Below are 7,183 nucleotides of genomic sequence, written 5' to 3' on the forward strand. Positions count from 1 at the left end.
CATTAAAAGACACTTTGTTCAGAAAGTCCACTGTGTTGAACTGTGGCCAACTATATAACCCTCCTGCCCCGGACAAGAGTTGGCGCCGGTTTGTGGAGAGTGGGGTGTAGTAGTGAGAGCAAATGATCTTAAAATGTGACATTACTGTAAAGCATAAAGGAAACCTGGGAATAGAAAGGTGCCAAAAGGGAAAATAAGATTGCTCAAAGAATGGGAAAATACACAGGGGTGGTATAAAGTAACCTTCTCCTCCTGTTTTGTCTGCTCCACTTTGAGAAAGGTGACGATGACTGATTGAGGCCACAGCTGTTCAGCATGGTAACAAAAAAAGTGTGTTTTGACATGATGGAACTTTCCTCAAAGGTAGGGCATATCCTGTTTTTCAGAGGATAAAGGAAAGCAACAATGCAGGAAACGTGATGGTGTAGTAAAGACAAAACTGAAAGGCTTTTGATTGGAATTCCTCTTTTGTGTGTCCAACGATTTTCTAACTGTATTTCTGAGATCTGCAGTCTGGTAGCTGCCAAACCTGCTCTATTCTGAATTGTCCTTTCATTATACACAGCTAATTATTCTGTATGATTTTCATTAGACTGTTCTTCAGTAGGATCTGACATTATATTTCAGTTGGTCTTATGGGAATAACTCCCCATTGTATAGCTAATTACTATGAGACCAGTATTTGATTGGCAGTGCATCAACGTAGGAGGGCAATATGTCGCCTTGTTTAGATAACAGAGCAAATTATGAATGCGCTCAGTTCATTATTTGATAAATTAAAATGAATTGATGTCATGATGAGTGAATAGGCTGGAGAGATGAAGACATAATAAATATGGTGCACCTCTTTTGACCCTCACACCTATAGACCCAGGCATCTTGGTTATAAATGTCACATCAACTTAAAATCTGTGCACACAATGCTGGTTTGCTTTAAACTAGTTAGCAAGCTAATGAAGATGTAATTGAGTATAGCAGAAAGGAGGCACTTGTTATTATCAGACAATGAGTAAATGGGGCGGAGATATGGCCTGTGCAGTGAAGCTATCATGGCCGAGATGAGTGCAGCATGCAGAGCACGCAGTCTTCTGTCATCTGCCTGATGAGAGACCGAGCAACGCCTCTCCCCCGAGAGCCCCCCAACGGTCCAGGCTAACAACACTCTCCCAAGGAATTAACTGGCTCAACCGTCCAACACATACACACACAAAGACACTCACAGACACACACACTCTAAGTAGTCCGATTCTGACTGGGTGTTACGTAACCCAAGTCAGTCCCTGAGCCAGTATCAAGGACTCGGATCATTGCTTTGTTACTCTTGCACGAATCTCACAAAAGGCAGAATGAGGACATTGAACCATAAAAGGACTTGATGGTGTAAAATAATATCTCTCATATTACACCACTTCAAAGCCGTGATAGATATTAATATAGGCCATAAATACTGTAAAACATTTTCTTTTGTTATTTTGATATAATGTGATGACATAACAGGAATGTTTTAGAACACTGACTGACTGTGGTCTCCTTTTGCTAAGAAATGAAACTGACAGTCAGCCTAGTTCAGGGATGTCCAAACTACGGCCCGCGAGCCATTTTTTATCGGCCCTCAGCAGATTGTAAAAGTATGATGGAATATGGCCCACAAATTAAACTTACATTACTCAGTAGTATTCATGTGTTAATATGTCCACTTTTCAAATAAATTCAGTCAATTAAAGTTTAAAACAATTTCTAACAAATCTAAGTTGATAAGAAAAAAGCCCAATAACCTATTTGTATAACAAGCTTGAAATCTACTCTTCATATTTCCCCTTAAGCAATCTGAGGCTTCTGTTTTAAGGAATGAGCTGCCAACAAAATAAATGAAACCCTATGGAGATCTGTAATGCAGGCTGTTCTTAAAGCATATTCAAGTAACAAGCATCATTTACCTACATTTGATTGATTTTGCTAACTTTCGTCAACAATAAGTCATAAAATGTCAAACAACAATGTGAGGGCGTGGCAAAGGGTTTTTTCTGTGAAATGTCTCAACAACTACTGGAGGGAAAAGACATCTTCTACAAAATTGTTGTGCTCTTCACATGTGAATGAATGAACTGGGAAATCTCCTGACTTTTTATTCATTCAATTTGATTTAATATCGGTTTGTCTAATACTTGTTTTATGCCTCAAATTAATTACATTCCCATCAGTATTTCCCGTAGTGCTATTTAGAAAATGTTAACTAGCCTCTAAGTATAAGTTCACATTAGAACTATAGAGCTTTTGTTTATGACATGCAAAGTTTGAGTGATATTTGTTTACAAATTGAAGAGTTTACCTCAACGACGCAAAATCAGCATTGTGTGTGTTCGTAAACTTATCTTAATTAAGCATATTGGCTTGTTTTGACAAAAAAAACCTGTTGTAAACAAACGTTTAACAGCATCACAAACATAAATAACTTCAAGTCCTCTGCAGGAATTGAAATAGATCTACCAATACTCGACTCACTCAGGAGAAACAAAATCACTACTCCCTCATTTTAAAGTCATCAGTGCAATGGAACATTTTAAATGGCTTATTTGGATTTTTGTGGTTTCTCTCGCATAAATCCAAGTCTCTAGCTATTGTCATTTCCTGTTTTGGTCTCTGAATCTTCAGACCTCATTGTATGGGACAGGAAACCAGTATAATGACTGTTAGAGGAATTCATTCCCAAAGAATGTGACACATGCAGCCTTCCCTGGACTTCAAATGAGCCGTTACGTCACTGCTGACTGGGGATTCTTTGACGCCACTTCACCCTTCCTCTTTCAACTCAGACAGGCAATTTACTTGAATTCATTTCTGAAACTCAAGCAAACAACATAGAGTTTATCAAAGTACTCAAATATAGAAATCACTAGATTCTTGGATTGGGAAGAGCGTCTGTACTTTGAATGTTCCAATCTAAGTGCTAGTTATATATTGAACACTAGTGAGAATAGGGAGTAAAACAAGAGTGCTGTGAGGAGTTACAGATGTGTGAACGGAAGTGACAGTGAACATAATGTTTTGCAAATGCCATAGAGGGCAAGAAAGACTGTGTTCTGTATTGAGATGTACCAAGCTGTTAGTCACACATGGAGGTCCCATCTTAACAGCATGTTTCCGGTGTGTAAGTACTTCTAGGAGAACAAATAGAAAGCATACACATTTTAAGACTCAAGAGTTACCTGTCTTACCTGTTACCAGACTGCCTAGCTATTGAATGTCCTGTTATCCTCAGATTTACTTTACACCCTTTATCCTCTGGGGTCAATTTGACCCCAGTAGTTTAAAACTCAAGACAATGATCATATTCAACATTTTGTATGTCTCTGGTGCTTTAGGTATCTTAGTTGACTACCTAAATAACCATTTAAATAAAACATTACCCCAACCTTCCCCCCCACAGAGCCCTTTATACATCCAGAATTCCTATTATGTGACTGTCGAAAACAAGTAACATGTAATGTAATGTAATATAAATCACCATAAAATCTCACTGATTGAAATAAAATGTTAAATTAAGATCTTTTTGATGTTGTTAAAGGACCAATAACTAAAGCAGAGGGTAGTTTTGTTTTACAATGATACATTTGCATGCAATAGTCACCTCAATATCATCCTACACAATCAACACAAATATGTGTAAAATATTGAAATGTTTATATGTTTTATACTACTAAAACAGCCTGGGGTCAAATTGACCCCAAGGAACACCGATGCGTACAAAGTGCGTACAGGACATTTACAAAATATCTTCATGTTCATTTTATGTTTACCCATTAGTCCTCACTAAATTCGGAAAAGTCATGAAATACTAAACAAAAAATATAATGTGAACCATTTTTTTTAGATAGGTTAAACATTGAATGGTGTCCCAAGGATAACAGGAGGGTTAAGAAGTGTTTTAAAAAAAATGTTGTCCATAATACTTGTTTATAATTGACATCCTTAGGACAAAACTAAGAACACATATTTATTTGAAAGCAGGGCGGTATACGTTAAAATGCATGTGTTTGCAGTTTGGACTGTGGATGTGTAAACACTGACGGCAAATGGACTTTGGGAAAGCATTTTGAGATACTGTAGAGTAAATTAGCAAAACTATTGCATCTTTAAAAATACATTTGTAAAAGTTTTATCAGGTCAGACATTTATTAAACTCTTTGATTAAGTATTAACAATATCTAGGTCTATTTGGGTTATCAAAAACATGTATCACAAAAACATATTTTCACTTGAAGAATTCACTTCACAGGACTAACATTTAGGCATCACTGACGAAGGAATGTCTCAGCCTCGCGGGGAAAAAATAGGCTTAACTTCGAAGGATGATTCCAGTCGTTTCACAGGAAAGAAATGGTACTGATGTTTTTAGAATATAAACTCAGATACTGAAGTCAAACTCACAGTGTATTTGATCTGAAAGATCTGTGAAAAGCCCGGTAGCCTGGATTAGCACTTAAGATCAAATTGGTGCCACTGAAAGTCATTGTAATGTGATCTAAGAAGTGATAAGTTACTTTGGGGAAGTCTACCGGGAGTCCTCTGTAGTCTGTGCTAGAGCAGCACAGGCCAGCGAGATCATACACCAAAGGTCCACTGACGCAACCCCAGCCTGCCACCAGTAACCCACATCTGAGAAAGGCATTAGTGGACTGCCATCTGATGGTGAACTCCAGCTGATGCAACTGGGAGATAGCGGAGTGGGCCTGGCCTCAGCTGATGAGGAAAGCCCTTTCAAAATAGTTCTAAATCTGCAAGATAATGCAATGAAAAATGGGAGCGGTTAGAGAGGGAATCAAACATCCTAGAAGCTATGAATCTTGCCATGAAACGTCCTCTTTAAACCCACCATCAGAATTGGACGTAGAAGCCGGTTACACAGGTTACACAGGTTTCCAGACAGGAAACTAAAGAGATACACTTTGTAGCCTAAAATGTGCTGCTGATACTTCCCTCACACACTGGGAACGTGCAGGCTTTAGTCTCAGCAGCCCCAGTGGTATCTCCAGGCCATCCATCTTACAGAGGGCAGATCATTATGCAGTCGACAGGAAGCTTTAGGCTGGGGGCAGGTGGGACTGCTTGTACTACATGAACTATAGGCTGCTACTCTTCTTTACTGGACCTCCATAAACAACAAACCAGACCCTTTAAAAAAAAAAATGTTTTAGTGTGGACTAATACATTATAGTTGTTCCATTCTTGCAATGCTGCCACAGTTTGCACCCCTGCTGCATTTAAAAGTGTTTACCAACAAATCCATATTAAAATAGCCAAAAACAGCAATGAATTTATCCCGCTAACAAGTGTTGTCTGTGCAGCCACAGTTTATATTTTATGCCTCTGTGCCACAGAACTCCATTGCCCCTAAAAACCATAAAAAATACATAAAAAGCCACACTGTTTGGTGATACTATTGCTTTATTTTTACACAATTCTGCAGCAACATTTTTCTCTGGACAGTAGCTCTGTGTTGGGCAGACGTCGCAGAGCATGCCGGGGGCTCCTCGCTCTGCTAGTTTGACGAGCTGTGAGGAAAGGGCTACACTGTCTGTGTTCGTTGTAATTAAGGAATATGTCACCCAATGCACCGGTCTGGCTCTTTTCTCTGTCTTTTTAATTGTTTTTGGACAGCAATGAGTTCAACGGCACAGAGGCATACGCTATATCTGGCTGTGAATTCGGTACTTGTTAGCAGGATAAATTCATTGTTGGTTTAGGTCTGTTGGTGGGATTTTTTTATTGTAAAATAAGCGATGAAATATGCTGTCCTTATCCTTTAAAGCTGTGTATCATTTTGTATTTGGGAACAATAGGGCACTCAAATGCAGCACATACAGAGAAGCTCTCTGGATAGTCATTTTGTAGGATGAAAAATATACAAAAACAATATTATCAGCACTAAACTTCTTGGTCTCACGCTAACTGAAAATGGATGTCATGTTTTATATTCATGAGAACCACAATAAGATACAGAAAGAATAGATATTTTATTTTGATTACTCCAGTTTGCGAGATTATAAATACATTCTATGGACATAAACATAGAAGTAACAGGGCATCTTTAGTAATCTGTACAATGACACTGAGATAACAGAGATTTCTCATGATGTATTTGGGCTCAAACACCATTTCTTTTTTGTGTATCAGTCCTAGTTTCTAGTGAAAAATGTGTTACAGCATCTGGCTTTGATGCCACCGAAAAAAGGCTCCACTGCAATATGGTCCTTGTTGGGAAAACCTGAAAATATGCCAGTGATTTGTCTATACTCTGTGGCAACACAAGACATTTGTTTTTCACATGGAAATAAGAGATTATCTGGGTTTTGATGGAAAGCAGAATAATTTCCCTTTAGAGAAAATCAGGCTATTTAGCTGCAAGAGTTCTGGTTCAGTTTTACTCTGCCTCCCAATTGTTAATTAGTGTCCTAGTCAGCAGAGAAACATAGTAACTCAACAAAATTAGATGTTAAATGATTGGAAATGAGTGAGCGGACCAGATTATGTTACTTAAGAAGGAGAAGAAAGAGAACATGAGCAAATGACGGCAAATGATGAGACAGAGGTAGAGCTGCTCAGAATGCATTTGTGTGAAGAAGAGAAAAACACACACACACACACACACACACACACACACACACACACACACACACACACACACACACACACACACACACACACACACACACACACACACACACACACACACACACACACACACACACACACACACACACACACACACACACACACACACACACACACACACACACACACACACACACACACACACACACACACACACACACACACACACACACACACAACACACACACCTCTCTCGGGATGGCACATCCACTTCCTAGGCTGGGTTTGTCTCCCGTGCTGTCGAGGCAGTCACAAACCCCATCGGGGTATTCCAGCCGATCCTTGAATGATGTCACTTTCGAAAAACATTCACTGAACTGCAAACAAATCTCAACTGGTGGAAAAGAGTTTGCTCATAACTGTGCAATTTTTCTACTTCTTGTCAAAGGAAGTTTTGGCTAATTTAGTCCAGCATTTGGGTTTCTCATGGCTGAAGTGAAGGATTTTGACCCCGTTTTCTCTCACTGCACTTTCCACGGTCTGCCCCTTTGGTCCGGCACCTAATTATGTG

The sequence above is a fragment of the Gymnodraco acuticeps genome, unplaced genomic scaffold, assembly GCF_902827175.1.
Source record: "Gymnodraco acuticeps unplaced genomic scaffold, fGymAcu1.1, whole genome shotgun sequence".
Taxonomy (NCBI): Eukaryota; Metazoa; Chordata; class Actinopteri; order Perciformes; family Bathydraconidae; genus Gymnodraco; species Gymnodraco acuticeps.